General features: G+C 39.8%; 1 protein-coding gene across 4 annotated transcripts in view; it reads left to right on the top strand.

The window, feature by feature from the left end:
• The first annotated feature begins 1,243 nt into the window (after positions 1-1,243).
• lifra (LIF receptor subunit alpha a) overlaps positions 1,244-16,239 on the top strand; it is a 41,118-nt gene continuing 26,122 nt past the window's right edge. The window contains exons 1-2 of one of the 4 annotated variants that reach the window (XM_061260274.1): positions 7,610-7,776; positions 14,466-14,698. The gene's annotated coding sequence lies outside the window, so the exon portion shown is untranslated. Of the gene's footprint in view, positions 1,337-7,609; positions 7,777-14,465; positions 14,699-14,756; positions 14,856-16,239 lie in introns of those variants that run through there. The other 3 variants (XM_061260277.1, XM_061260273.1, XM_061260276.1) reach the window with 3 other exon arrangements.

Below are 16,239 nucleotides of genomic sequence, written 5' to 3'. Positions count from 1 at the left end.
GTTTTCTTGATCAGCAGTGCACTAGTGTTACTCTCTCTGCCTGCCACACAATGCATCCCATAGCCCTTTTTCTGTGTCTGCCTGTTGTCTTTGTGATCTGCCTGGAGGCACCGTAGTTACAGAAATCTCCCAGCTCGACCTATCTGTAATTCTGTGGCATCCAGACCTTGGTCTAATATGTAATTGTTTTAGATTCAAATACTTTCCTGTGCTCAATTGATCTTGCCTGGACCAGAAGTTGGGTTTGCTTTTGAGAGTATTTCACAAGTTCATCAATACAATACATCAGTCAAGCTCAGTAAAGCATAAATAATCCTAAACAATTACATATTTGAGCCAGGTCTGGTGGCATTGTGTGGTATTGGTAAATAGACTGCTCCACAACTTGGTCAAAATTATTTTAATTTACTGTGGCTGTGCTACCGTGGTGATGCGCCCTTACCTATCTGCCATGGTATACTCTGTGGTACCACGGTAACAAGGCTCCTGGCATCAGCTGCTGTGGCAATGCTCCCAGGGGTGTTGGCACGTGAGGGGTGCAAGTCTCTCTTGAAGACCTGGGTCAAATATGTAATTGTTTTTATTGATCTGGCCTGGCGCAATTGAGCCAAGCAAAAGACCAGAAGTCGGGGTTTGCACTTTTTGGTATTTCATAGGTCCCAATACACCAGACGAGCTCAGTAAAGTGTACAAAAGAATTTGAATCCAAAACCATTACCTATTTGACCCAGGTTTGTTGGATTCAGAGGCTTGTCTAGGCATCCATGAAATTAATTTACCCAAGCTATCAGTCATGTAAAACTGATAGCTTTACACATGTAGTGGCATTCAGGAGTGTGAGCAGGTACGGGAAACATTATACAGTAGAAGATGACGTCAACCTCTAGAGCAGTGTTTTTCAACCTTGGGGTCCCGCGGAATTCAAATGGGGTCGCCTGAAATGTGTAGTAATTGATTTAATTTTTTTTTTTTTTTTTATCAGCCTTGTAGCTTACCTAACTGTACATGTATTTCCTGATCAGGGAAAATAAAATGTCACTTTGTGCACTAATCTGGCTACTCTGTATTTGCAACACAGTATAACAAACATGATCAAGAACTAATTCTAGAAAAAAAAAAGTCTCTGGGGTGCCAGAAATTTGTGATGACAAAATGGGGTCACGAGCCAAAAAAGGTTGGGAACCACTGCTCTAGAGTCAGAAAGAAATTGTAAAAAGGCAGTTGTAAGCTCTGTAAGCTCATTGTGTTGTGTTGCGTGTGGGCAGTGGGTGATGTTTACTCATTACTGAAACTCTGCAGGAGGTTCCACATCATGTTTTTCTTTGCAGGAATAATGGTAAGCATTGTTAACCGTTTAAGGCAGTGGTTCCTAAACCTTTCCTTGAGGACCCCGAACCGGATCCATGTATTTCATGTGTTCCAAATGAACTTGATGAGAGGTTTGGGAATCACTGCTTTAAGGTGTAAGACCATAATATGCCATTAGAATGTCTGTAACTGAACATTATGCTGATGTAACCATCCATACTGCTAATTGACAACAGTGGCGAAAGAAGCAATGGGAGAAGGGGAAAGGAGGTTGAAACTATGAAAGTTTGCTGTATGAATGAACTGTAGAGAAACCACTGCCCCAATTCTCTCTGTTTTGAATGTACAGATTTCTAACCAATAAGATTTCACTTTCAGGAATTAAGCATTTTTAGCACATTCTACCTCTAAAGGGTACCAGAGAGTGAGGGTCCTTATTTTTTTTTTTTTTTCAGAATAATCGTGTTTTCTATTATCGAGTGACTGACATACCTTGTTAAAACGCGCATGCACGAGATGGCTTACGCAGTATGTACATAGACAGTTGTAACAAGATGGCAGAGCAAATTCAAGGCTTACTTCAAATCCATGCTAGCTAGGAGAAAGCAAGCAATTAATAGAACAGTGGACAGCGCAGTAAAAATATCAGCGTCTCTGTTAAAATGACATAGCGGTCTTTTCATTTGAACATCGCAAGTACTATACAATGCTTCTCTTTATGAAAAGCTGGCAGTTTTTTCTGGCAGTCCACACAATGTTAGCTCGGTTACCAAATACACGTTGGAATATTTGCTATGCAAGCTATTGAATTTGCTGTTGCTCGCTTGTTGCTGCTTATTAGGTTTATCTGGGAAATCATTTCATATAACGTCAGCTAATCGTTATCTTCAGTAGTTCGCTAGTTTGGATTCCTTGTAACTTGGATATCCATGGCTTTCTCAGTTAAACTGGTTAACGTTAGCGTAGTAGGTTAGGCAATAGGCAAGTAGCCTACCTAGGCTAGCTAACGTTAGCTACCTCGGCACATCGAAAATGCTGTTGTACCGATAAGTATTGTGCGCATTTTATATTGAATGTTCAAGCTAATTCGTCAGGATCTTATAATACAGTTCAAATCGCGAGGTAACAGGAGACTGAAAAAGAGTAGAGTACTGTGAATATTTTTTACATGGAGTTAAATGGGAAAATTTGTCAGGAGAAACCATTCTTGTAGTATGTGCTGCATATCTGGCAGCTGCATGATGGTTTGAGGCTCATCTGGAACCTTGGGCCCAAAGGTGTTCCAATACTCTATCAACATAATTTACAGCTGTATCTAGTCCCACCCCCGACTTCCCATTGAGATCCATTCCGATGCAAAGACTTTTAGTATCGCTTGAAAATAAGATATCCAGACTCTGATGATGTCACAGACATCAAAAAGTAATGGAATGCAAATAATATACAAAATATGACATATTTAGATTTTATTTGACATTATGTCAATTAGGCGGCACGGATGGTGCAGTGGGTAGCACTGCCGCCTCACAGCAAGGAGGTCCTGGGTTCGAATCCCCGTCGGCCGGGGCCTCTCTGTGCGGAGTTTGCATGTTCTCCCCGTGTCTGCGTGGGTTTCCTCCGGGTACTCCGGTTTCCTCCCACAGTCCAAAGACATGCACGTTAGGCTGATTGGAGAGTCTAAATTGCCCGTAGGTATGAGTGTGTGAGTGAATGGTGTGTGTGCCCTGCGATGGACTGGCGACCTGTCCAGGGTGTATTCCTGCCTTTCGCCCAATGTATGCTGGGATAGGCTCCAGCCCCCCTGCGACCCTGATCAGGATAAGCGGGTTCAGATAATGGATGGATGGATGGATGGATGGATTATGTCAATTATCTCAAACACTGAAATGGGGGACTACATATAAAAAGTGCTGTAATTAAGACACCGTGAAGCCAAAGTGTATAAAAATATATTTTAATAAAAGATCTGAGTCTGTGCTTTGACCACGTATGAATTGTTGATTACAAACTGAGAAAATATTAAATCAGAAAAAGACATGGTAGAACGGTAGGTTTTGAACGGTACTGTATATGTACAGGCGTCCCTAATAAAGTGCGCAGTAAGTGACTTAGAATCTCCAGGTTCAGAATGCCATGATGCCTAGCCCAATTCTGAGGTAACTGCGCAAATACATTTATTCCGCTCCGTTAAGTGAGAGCAGAGTCAAACGGCGTTGATTCCGTGAAGCAGATGGTATTTATTTTGTGGCTTGTTTGTTTCCACAGTATTCACGTTATAGCTAATAGAATCAATGCATTCAAAAACAGGCAACCTTTTTTCTGGCATGGCAATCTCAAAGCTGCAGGACCACAATGCAATGCTCTTAAAGCCAAAAAACAAATTTTCTGTCGTAATACTGAGATGGAAATTATCTAGCAAACAGGAGGTTCTGTGTTTCAATCCTGCCGGGCAGATTGTTACTGCCTGCGTTCACATGGGTTTACTGCAGGTACTCAGGTTTCCTCCCACACTCAAAGACATGCATGTCAGGTTAGGTGTGCTCCTGCCATTGCCTTTGACCAAGGCACAGGCCTTAGATCAGTTGGTCCCAGTGTGCTGCATTGTGGTTGCCCACTGCTTCTATGTAACTAGGATGGGTCAAATGCAGTCAACAAATTATCCCATGGGGTTCAATGAAGTATATCTTATCTTCTAAATGTAGCCTATAAATGGGAGTTATATTCACTTCTGGTTTCATGGAAGAGCTGTTTTATCACCGATTTAAGGTTATATCTTTTTATTCTTAAAAAAAGAGAGAGGGTCCAGTTCCACTTCTGCACTGACAGGAATGAGTCAGCCGGTATAGTTTCTGCCACACATACTCCCCCTTAGCCACATCAGGGTCTGGCTAAACCAAGCTCGCCTGCTCTTGTTTCTTTATATGCTGGTGACATATGACTGAAAAATCCAGAGACATTGTCAATGCAATTTTCCTGTTTGCTTTAAAAAAAATTTTTTTATTTTTATTGCCCACCATACTGTAAACTGTAAAATGATGTTGCCCATGACTTCCCCTACTGGGACGTAACATGGCTATGGGTAATACAGAACTGTGTTAAACTCCTAGCTTCATGAGCACTGTATTTGCAGGCCTCGTGCGTTTTCAGAGTGGCATGCATTCCTAGCCCCTTGATTACTGTGGCTCTTCCGCTTGCGTTACGTTTCTTGTATGTTGTGCATCGCTGAGAATCTGACTACAAAAAGTAAACGATGATGCTTGGGGTTTGGGGTTTGTGCTGACATCCTTTATTTTACAACAGTAATATCATCCTCATATTATTATAGAGGGAACAAACTTTCTCCAATTGAACTCAAATCATAAACATCTTCTGAAGCAGTTGGTGGGAAATATTTTTTGCTCTTTTACAATAGATTTTATGAAGTTTATTTGTGGACTGGACTTGTAGAATAATTGTAGATTAACTCATATTTTGCGGTAGCATTAGAAATCATAGCCCAAACAACAACAGAATGCTGTTCAACTAAACATCTGTTTTCAGCTTGTCTAACAATGCCAACCACATATTGTTTCCATATTTCAGTTTTGTACTGTAGCTGTATTGCAGCAAAAGAGGTAAAGAACAACAAAAATGTTACTGTTTTCATATTTGTAGATTAGAGGCTGGATTAAAGCATTCCTACTATGGACTCTAGAGACTAGTGTGCATGAAAATCCCAGGAGATCAGCCGTTTCTGAGATACTCAAACCACCCTGTCTGCCACCAACAATCATTCCAAAGTCACTTTGATCAAATGTTTTCCCCATTCTGACGGGTGATGTGAACATTAACTGAAGCTCCTCACCCGTATCTTGTATGAATTGCACTGCTGCCACAAAATAAAGTGCTCAGTGAGTGTATAAATGGATTACTCCTGATGAGAAAGTTGTTGTAGTTGAATTTCTCTGAATGCAGTGTACTTAAAGCAAGGTTATTGATATATTTTACCTAAAATACCATCCCCACAATTCATAAAGGATTTACATATTTTGGCTACATAGAGAAAAGTATGTGCACTCACTGAGCTCTTTGAGCGGCTTGTTAATGCAGATATTTAATCAGCCAATCATGTGACAGCAACTAAATGCATAAAAGCATGCAGACATGGTCAAGAGGTTCAGCTGTTTTCAGACCAAATATCAGAATTGGGAAGAAATGCAATCTCAGTGACTTTGACCGTGAAATGATTGTTGGTGGCAGACAGGGTGGCTTGAGTATCTCAGAAACTGCTGATCTCCTGGGATTTTAATGCACAACAGTCTCTTTCCACAGAAAAGTGCATCCAGAAAAAAACATCCAGAGATCAGCAGTTCTGCAGGGCAAAAAGGTGTTATTACATTACATTAATGGCATTTGGCAGACACTCTTATCCAGAGCGACGTACAGTTGATTAGCTGGAAACAATCCTCCCCTGGAGCAATGCAGGCTCAAGGGCCTTGCTCAAGGACCTAACGGCTGTGCGGATCTTATTGTGGCTACACTGGGGATCAAACCACCGACCTTGCGGGTCCCAGTCATGTACCTTAACCACTACGCTACAGGCCGCCCTATTATTAATTAGAGAGGTCAGAGGAGAAGGGCTCTATTTGCTTTACGACGGACATAATGTGACCCGTGTTACCCAAAAAGTTCCACTTTTGATGCATCTGTCCATAGAACATTATCCCAAAATTCCTGGGATTCCAGGTATTCTTTGCAAATGTGTGACAAGCATCTCACGATCTCCTGGTTAGCAGTGGTTTCTGATCTGCTGCTATTTTTACCAAATCTATTTCTCTGTGGAGTCATGAAAACTGACTTTAACTGAGGATAGAGAGGGCTGCGGTTCTTTGGATGTTCTCCTGTGATCTTTTGTGACTTCCTGGATGAATTGCGTTGCACCCTTGGAGAGATTTTGGCAGGCCGGTCATTACTGGGAAGATTCCCTACTGTAAAGTATTCTTTATTTGGAGATAATCTGCAAAGAACAGTGAGATAAAGGTCCTCTGCAGCAATGTAAATGCCTGATATTCCTAATAAACTTTCGGAAGTGTTTGGATGCAATTATTTGGTGCAACCAATTATTAAGTTAATAGCAGCAATTACTTTTTCTTTTTTTTGTTTTATATTTACTTGGATTCCCTTTGTATAATATTACATTTTGTATGAAGATCTGAAACCATTCAGTGTGACAAATATGTAATGACAGGGGAAATCAGGAAGGGTGCAAATACTTATTCACAGCACTGTAGATTTGGATAATTAATTTATTTGTCTTAATAATAGGCCTACCTCAAGCCTCCCATTCCCACAGCACTGATGCCAAAAGTTCTTTCAAGCAAATGTAATAATGGTCTTCCAGTTGCTGATTTCCTCTAGTAATCAGACCAATAGACATATTGCCCCATTATCCAAAAAGCTTTATTCTTCCTCATAATTGCTCTACTGCTCTGATTATCCTCCCATGGGAGCCCATGTCCCAGCTTCTCCTCCTTTCAGGCAGCTGAGCCTGCAACCTACAATAGTGCAGTGCACATCCCGTAATGATCAGTGTTCTGTAATCAGCAGTCTGAACAAGAGTGCATTCACTAGCATATAATATACGTATTATTATTATTATTATTATTATTATTATTACTGTTTTTGTTGATGTTTTTATAATAATAAACCTTTTGTATTAGGGTGTTATTCACAATTTCTGATTGCTAAAAACGAAAAACCATTATTGCACCTCTGAACCAATCGTATCTTAACGAGACACCTATATCGGCAATACGCCCAAATGTAAATATTTACGCTCGACAGTAAATATTGAGAATTGATACGGAATCCAATTCAAACATTACGTTACATTCCATGTCGAACTACAGAGGCGTGCAGTCACATAACGCCGCTTTTGATAACGTAGGATTATTTCCATTTCAGCATAGGCGGATTAAAATTCTGTCGTCTAATCGTCAGGCTCGTGACAATTTTACAGACGATAATGCCAAATGGTTATTTGTTTATTTTTATTTATTTATTTATTTATTTATTTATATAAAACCTCACAAGCAGATAGATACATTGACCAAAGTAGGTACATTCAAAAATTTGACTCGTAGTGGGATATTACATTTAAATTGAACAAACTGCGGCGATTTCTCATCTCAGAGATATTCCCGGACGCTCCCGACTTGCTGCCTTTTCCCAATTTGGAAACACGGGACGTTGCTTCCGGTGACGAGGGGTGTTGATCCTCCCATCCAGTTTCCACAACTGTTTTGCCCTGAAAACGAATGTCTATGGTTTTACCAGGATTTCTCATAACGCTGGTCTGATGTGAATTCGTGAGAGGGAATTCACAAACTTTTCAGAACACTGGTTTCATTTTTGGTGATCCGGACAATCTACTAACAGCATAAATCATCGAGAAATCAGACGATATTATCAAGATCAAGTACATTTCAGGTATGTGGTAGAATTAATGTATTGTTGGCTAATGACGTAGCTAGGGAAAGCTTAGCTAGCTAGCTACTGGGAACAACAATGTGGAGAAACGGCTCGTGTTACTAAACACGAGTATGGATTCGGGTAGGTAGCTAGCTAGCTAACTAACTAGCGGTGTAACTAGCTATGAATTTGTGACCCAGTTAATCTGCTTCCTTCATATAATTAATTTCAACTTGTTTAATTGACATTCGCTTAGACAGGTTATTATATAACTTAGCTAGCTACATGAATGATAGAATACCTTGCTGGGCAGCTGAGATGTGTAGCTCTAACGGTAATGGTGCAGTGGGCGAGTGCTTTTGCTAACTGACCACGACTGGTAATCAAATGGACCATACGATGAGATCAAGTTAAACGAAGCTAAACGAGACCAAAACTGCTAAAACGCATGCTTTATAATGCTTTTACTGACATTAGGTCAAAACGCGGGTTTAACCCGCAGTAGCCTACCTAGCTAATGGTATGCGTAATGCAGTAAACAAGTGAACGTTAGGTAATTATAACTTGCTCTGAACATAAGGTTATGTTGACTGAACATAAGGTTGATGTATAAATGGTTTGTTAAAAAACAGTTTCAAGTAGCAGGTGAGCACTCTTGATGTTATCACAGTGGAATGTGTTGAATTGACCCAATATTACACCAATGGTCAGAATGACTAAATAATTGCTTTTCCGACGTAAAACCAGTCAGTATAATGTCTAATTATATATCTATATTATATATCTATTAAAAACGGTCGCAATGGGTGAAAATCGCTTCGGATGTAATTTTGCGGGGATTGGGTGACTGCGACTTTCCTGTAATCTGTTCATGCATACGGTATGTTTACCTGGATAGAACGCGCTAGCTAAAACAGATTGGATACTGGAAATGAAGGGAATTAAGTATTCTGATTTAGGCCATTTCAAGTAGCCAGTATAACATGACAGTATCTGTCTAAGGACGCCTTTTTTTGTCTTCGGCTATAAAAAAAACTTACGATTTACCATAGTTCTGAGTATGTGTTCAGCGGAATAGGCTACGTAAAAAATTGAGAATAGCTGAGTATAATTTTTCCATCTCTCACCACACATTCATCCGCATTTATTATTTCTACCCCCGGACTAGCTCCTTTTACAGTCATTTTTCACCTGTTGTTCTACTGGTGGTTTTAGCTGGACCACCATCGGAGTCTTTTGCCCTATTACTTTTGTATGCTGCCTAACATCATATCATCTGACGTAACTGTTAGTTTTATTCAGTACAGCGAATGTTTTTGCGTTGCGACTGTTTCCTTTGTATATCTGGCACCCAGTGTTTTAAAACGGTTTATGTTGTCTGTTACATACGCCCTAATTATTCTATAGGGTGTGAATGATAGGGACGCACGTTTGGAATTGAAGGCCGCTACACTCGGAATAAAATGAAAGGATGTCTCCAACTTATATTTTATTCATAGTTGCACTGTGTGACATTTTGTGTGTGTACTTTAACGAGCTATTCTTCCTTCTTGAGCATATTTAGTTGAGTCCAACTCGTGCAGTCTGCTCAATAAATATATCCATTTTTATTAATCTGGTGCATGGCCACAATAGCAGGTGACTGCCAGCTGAAGAACTGATTGAATTAACTGATGTCCGATAAATACTGTAGATATGGAGGACATTCTTTCAAGTAGTCTCGGGATCCAGAATTTTCTTCCTCAATCACTTCTTTAGCACAGGGAAATGAACGTATCCTGAAAAGCTATAGTTAGCTCGATAGCTAGCTAGCTGAATGCAGTTGTAATTGGGTTAGGATATAGCCAAGACATTGAAATGTTTACTTTGTATAACTCTTTTTTAAATTTTATTACTGTTCCTGGCAAACCACCATCATCTTAATCAGCTGATCGATAACTGCTAACTTTATTTGGAAATTGATGTTAGAAAAGTAAGCGAGTAGCCACATTAGCCATCTTTTGCTGATGCAACAGTGGATTTATTTATTTTTGCTAAAAAAGATAAACGCACCAAACCAGTTACTAATCACACACATAGTCTCACACCATACCAGTAACCTTCAATGCAAACTACCATCAATATGTTATGGGTTAGAATTTGTATAGTTAACTTAGTTTTTTGGTTTTACTCAGATAATCTTTACACATTGGTCTGTGACTGTTTTACAGTAAAATAATGTTTCCAGTAAAGATCACAGCAGGTGAATCAATATGAGCCATCTACTAATGAAAGCATGTTGTTGTTCGGGAAACCTATTCTGCATTGCTCTATTCTTTCATGGGAAAAGCAAAAATCAGAATGTCCACTTCTGTAAGTACATTGTCTTGATATGTTTATATATAGCGTATTCTTTAGAGATATCAAGTCGGACTGCCAGTGTTGATATTTTTCGGTACTGTTGAGTTTGAATTCCTTGAGGGGATGTGTTGTTGTACGCAAGACACAGGATACTCAATTATTCTTCCGTGCTGAAAATGTCCAGCTTGGCTGCATAAATTTGAAAGTGAAAACTGCTACGTAGATCATCTCTCTGCCTCTGGGAACATTTTCCCCTTTGGCTCAAAGGCTGTGGAAAAGATCGTCAGATGTGCTCTGCTCACTAAACATGCTCTTGTTTGTGTTGACTGCAAAGACAGGCCCAGCCAGCTTTCACAACCTAATTAAGAATTTCAGTTTGGAGAGGAAGAGTGGGCATTCACTGCTTAAAAGTCAGTTTGAATATGTTTGTGTCTGACAATCCTTACACGGCCAGTCTGATTGGCCTGGTCTCAGACTCAGCTGGCTCGTGCAGCTCTTAAAGTGGACTCCACCAAATATGTCACAAATTCATTACCTATGAAACAGCATTTCAGCACCATCATTTAAACCACAAAAACCGAGGTGTAGCTTGGTGTGTGCATTGTCTTTAAGAACGACAATAATAAAAAATAAAAAAAGTAATAAATACCTCATTAAGTGCTCAGTGAGTGTACATATGTCACTGCCATGAAATTTGTTGTTGTCGTCGGCATGGAATGTGTGTTGATGTGACTGCAGCTGCTGGAAGTTGATGTTGATGTTTAATAATCTGGTACTACACCAGGACGATAAATCCTATGTTTTCCATAATCATGAGGAAGAAAGTAACTCTACCTCCACCTCTAACTCATGTTGCATAGAAGAGAGATTCTAAGCACCTGTCATCTCATTTATATTGGCCCCATGTGGAAGAGAGAAAGAGATTGTTATTGTTTACTGATAAACAATTTATGGCTCAACTAGCTGTTGAGTCATAATTTGTATGTTATTTTATTTCTGCCTGTCTCAAGTTGGCTGAATGAGCATCAAATTTTTTGCATCACATCCATAACGCAAGTTATTTGTCACATTTCTTCAGGCTGAACAATATTTTTTTTTAAATTTTTTGGCCCTTCTCCTCAGCCAAGTGGATGCTGGTGGCTCAGATGCATTAACACATTTTTTATCATGTGACATGTGTCCAAATTTCACATCCATAACGCTGGAATTGCCCTTATATTATGTGGCTTATAGTCTGATAAATTGGCACATTGTTCAGCAATGTTTCACATTTTGGACTTTTCTGTAAATTTTAGAATAATTATGAACACAGCACGCAACACACAGTTGCAATGAAAACCTTATGTTTTCAATTGAGTTATACCCGTGAATAGCAGAGAACACACCATAGAGTTGGATGAAATATTTCAGTTAGTTGTTTATAAGTTGGAAATGTAGCATGCATGTGCTGTTTTCACTCTTGTGAGATAAAACTGGGTCCTGTATGAGCATCTGTTTTTCATGTAGAAGAAGTAGCCAAAAAATGGGGAAATGTTTCTGCTTTTGTCTCCAGTGCTTGGGTGAGCACTCCTCCGACTTGTCCTTTGCAGCCTGCTGATTTAGTTTTATTCATCCAATTAGCCTCCACATTGTAGCCCGCCAAGATACTGGGAGCGTAAAGCAGCTTTAATAGCCTCGGCAGAAATCCAAATTCCATCGTCTATCTGTGAATGTAACCAAGTAGACCGGAAATAACAGGGTGCAAATCTGACTCATGGCACTGGACTCGCATGCTTCCTGTGGGACAGCGGAGTGTCAGCAAGGGTCAGAATATAGGCTCCTGGCCAGCACATTGTGATCCTTTGCAGACTGTTTCCCAGCAGCAGATATGGCGTACGGTCCATAATATTGACTTATTGCTGCGTGTAGACACACCAAGGCCATGCGTGATTGCTGATCCCAGTAAGTAGTGGGTCATGGTCCTGCAATGTTTGCATTTCTCCACAAACTTTGTCGAGCTTGCAGATTTTAATTTGAAACGCTGTCAATAAGTGTCATGATTTTTTAATTTTTGTTGGGATACTCACCGCCTTGTGAAATATGGAACATATCTGATGGGTATCGCCAGCTATTTTGTGCTTAGCAAAACCTCATTTAAAACTAGTCTTTACTTCAAGCCCCAGACTGAATTCAGGTTATAAATAATCTCACACCTTGATATTTTACTCTGCTGATTATATGTTTCAACCTCAAAGTACATTTTCAAGCAGCATGCGTTAATGATCACTACTGCTCCCGAGAAATGAAATGTGGCCTAAATCAAAGTGGATGAAACATTATTTTTGCAAACATCTGCAGACAAGAGAAAGGCTTCAGAGTTCTGAGCATATTTACATTTACATTTATTATATATTTTAATTCTTCAAGTACAAATTTCTCAAGTGACCATGTTTTTCTGCATCAAGAAAGACAAACGATGCCATAAGTTCAGAATATTAACATACAGAACATTTTGTGCTGTTATGTAGTGATGTGTGAGAGGGTTTTACAGGATGATGGGGATCATGTTGTGTTGTTTCTCACACTGAGGGGTATTTCCTTCTCGGTATAGCAACTGTGGACTTGAGTAAAGTTGGAGTCTTTGTCCAGCACCATACATAGGCCACTTTCAACTGTTAGTTTAATGTTTTGTTCCCCTTTCTTGTGTATTTTCTTAATGGTATTTATAGCATGCATTGTTTGGTTTTCAGTGCTATTTACATTAGCTGTTGGTCTGACCAATCTCGGTCTCCAGGTTAAATTTGTCAGCTATTTCCGAATCCACAGATTTCTTCAGATAATTCTCCCTCACAAATATTTAGAGTATGTTGAGAATATGATTCTTGAGAAGTGTAGACAGAACCCAAAACGAACCAAAGTTTATTGAAAGCTTTGCTTCTTAAATTCACAGGAGTACATGTAACAGGCTCAAACCAAACCTTTTGCTGGTACAATCTGATGCCAACATCCGTTCAGTGTTAGCATTATGTTCAGTTCATTTCAGACAGTGGTGATTTCTTACTGGCTGTGCTCTTCCAACAAAACAAAACTAGCAGGATTTTTTTTGGAGAAACCAAAACCATTTGGTTCACCGTATACCAGTTTTTTTTATGCCTATGCCAGTGAAGAAAATAAATGTGGCTGTGACAATGTCAGTGCGTTTGTACTGAAGTGAGTCTTAGAATGCGTTTCCCTGTGCAGTAATATAGATATGTGGTGCAGATATTGCATTGCAATTTAGAGTTAACGCGATTACAATCTCTTATCTGCTACTGAGAAAAAAAAGTTCTTGGCCCTCTCGCAAACACCACAGACCAATGGGACTTAAACTCTAAGCACTAGAACACTATAGCCTGTGTTCCATCAACATTTGTCCTTAATGTTCAACTTTTTCCAAGTGTTTCTTCTCATGCTCATTTTGGCAAGTAATGTGATTGCTGAACTCCCAAACTGACGATACAGAAGGTCTTGACTGTTGACTAAAGTCTATCCTGTCTTAAAAGACCTGCTGCTTTGCTCCTTGTTTTTTTGTCTTTTAGTTTTTGGTCATTTCCTTTTAGGTTGTTATTTCTCATACCTTCCATTGTTTCTTTGGACTTTCAAGTCCCCAAAAAATTCCATTTGTGAGACCCATCCATTCACCCGATATTCTGCAAACAGGTCCTTGCTCTATTGTATCCCATCATGTCTTGTGATTGGTTTGGCACAGAAACCTCAGTTTGGCTTCCTGAGATATTCTTATCCATTTTGGAACTGTATGACATGGTTTATGTCCAACTCTGCTCTGTGGGATTTTGCATTCTTGTACTACACTTAAATGATAGAAGTTAAAATGATAGAATATACAGTGCCCTCCATAATGTTTGGAACAAAGACCCATCATTTATTTATTTGCCTCTGCCATTGCTCTGATGTATGTTCATCTTTGTCTCATCTGTCCGCAAGACCTTTTCCCAGAACTGTGGTTGCTCTTTTAAGTACTTCTTGGCAAACTGTAACCTGGCCAAGATTTTTTAACCAGTCCCTCCCTCTGGAGCAGTGAGCCAATTTTGCTGCTCCACGTGAGCCGGCCAAACTTGGCTTTTGGCAGGACCGGAAATCGAACCCCGGTCCCCGGTGTGCAACTGCAGCAAACTGCAACCGCAAGTCCGCTGCATCTTAGCCTGTTGCGCCACCGCGGCCCCATGAGAGCTCTCTTATGCCTGCATTAAGGAGGCAATCAAACACACCTGAGCAATTACACCTGTGAAGCCAAACACAGTGCCCTGAAATAGAGGGCCTATGTATAAACACCACTGTAATTTGTGTTGTGTTACCTAATAGAATTTAATTTTCAATTACGATTTTAGCTTCCCACAATCATGAAAACAAGAAAATGGAGATAAAACGATTATTTTGCTGGGATTGCAGCCCATTTCTGAGCTGTCCTTGAGGATAGATCGGTGGACTGCATGGAGAAGAATGAAGGCCAAATGTCTTCAAACTGCTTTTTCCCTGAAGACCACACAAGGCAGAACTTTGCCCTTGGCCAGAGGGAAGTGATTTATTTTTGTGTGTTATTTTTTTCCTAATAAAGTGCTCGGTGAGTGTATGATCTTCTTCTTCTTCTTCTTCTTCTTCTTCTTCTTCTGCCGGTATAGTTTCTGCCACACATATACTCTCCCTGAGCCACATCAGGCTAAGCCAAGCTCGCCTGCTCACCGCCTCAGAATTGAACCTGTCAGCAGTTACACTCAATGGTGAGTTATTGTCATGTCTGATAAAAGGCAGAAATTACAAAGCTGTAAACCAACCGTTTCCTCATCACGTATAAATATTAATGTTGACGTGGTGAATGATCTACACCTGGTGTAAGGCATCTGTGTGTCCTGCACTCTGGAAGGTGCATTCCATGGCCTCTCACGTTTAGCACAACAACCACTTTCAGATTTTCTCTTCAATTTACACCCGCAGAATGGAATGAATTTGCAAAAATTTTCTGACGAGAAATGATTGGATTTGTTAATGCTCTCGCTTCCATGGAATGCTAGGGTTTGCATTTCCTTGAAACCAGTGGCGCCTCCATAATGATCATATACACTTCAGGGAAGGAACAGATTGAAATAGATTGGGATTATAATACCAAATTTGGTTTATGGCCTTCCTCTCAACACCACTTCGGATACATCTTTGCAATTCTCCTTTACTCTGCTGCTCACCTCAAAGCCGCAGAGATCCTCTGGGTAATGTTAACACACAGTTCTATGTCACTACTGTAAGCCTGGCATGCTTTCACGCTCACTCAGTACATTTTGTTCTTTGTGGGGGTGGCAGTTGTTGAGTTGGCTGCAGGTCAGTGCCCTGACAATAACACGTTACAGGGACAGATGGTGTTTTTGAAGGCCAGCATTTGAGTCTTTTGAACTTTTTTTTTTTTTTTTGGAAGTTAGCGGTTGAGTTTTATCCATTTTCCAGTGAAATTTGAAAACTGTCTAACATCCTTCTAGGCAGTACATCCTGTCGAAATTATTTGTAGCGTTGCAACACACACATTCATGCTCTATAATTTCAATAATTGTACAATAATTGCAATAATATGATCTTGTATACTAATATATTGATTGGGGTTCATTGACAAATAATAGATTTTGAGAATGTATGTGTGGAGTGTGGAGTCTCATCGTTTTCACTGTCCTCCTCTATTTACTCAGCCGATTTCTTTCCAAATGTAGAGTCTTCTATTTAGACTTGGTCATCACAAAATATATTTTTGAAACATCAACCTTTTTAGGCAAAAGTCCCAAGAACAGTTTTTTCCAGCGCGTGCATCTGTCTTAGCGTGCATACTGAAAATTAATGGAAAATTATTATGCTGGTGAAAAGATCTGTGCTGTTTTATGGAAGCCCAACAAAAAATAAACTGTTGGAAACGTGATTTCAGGAACTAAAATGCTACTCAGTCATAACTATAATAGCATACTCCTAATTGACTTGTCTGATGGGCAGGAATTATGCTGCAGCTGATTGCTCACATGTCTATACCATGCGACTGAGAACCTTGTAGTTGAACTAATCGTGTTCCAGAGAGCCAGTAATATAATGGCATTCCTCTGTACAAGTACATCTGTACACGTATTCAAGGGT

Source organism: Conger conger, chromosome 11 (assembly GCF_963514075.1).
Source record: "Conger conger chromosome 11, fConCon1.1, whole genome shotgun sequence".
Classification (NCBI taxonomy): Eukaryota; Metazoa; Chordata; class Actinopteri; order Anguilliformes; family Congridae; genus Conger; species Conger conger.
Note: the sequence above shows the minus strand (reverse complement) of the source record. Positions and strands in the feature narration are given on the sequence as shown.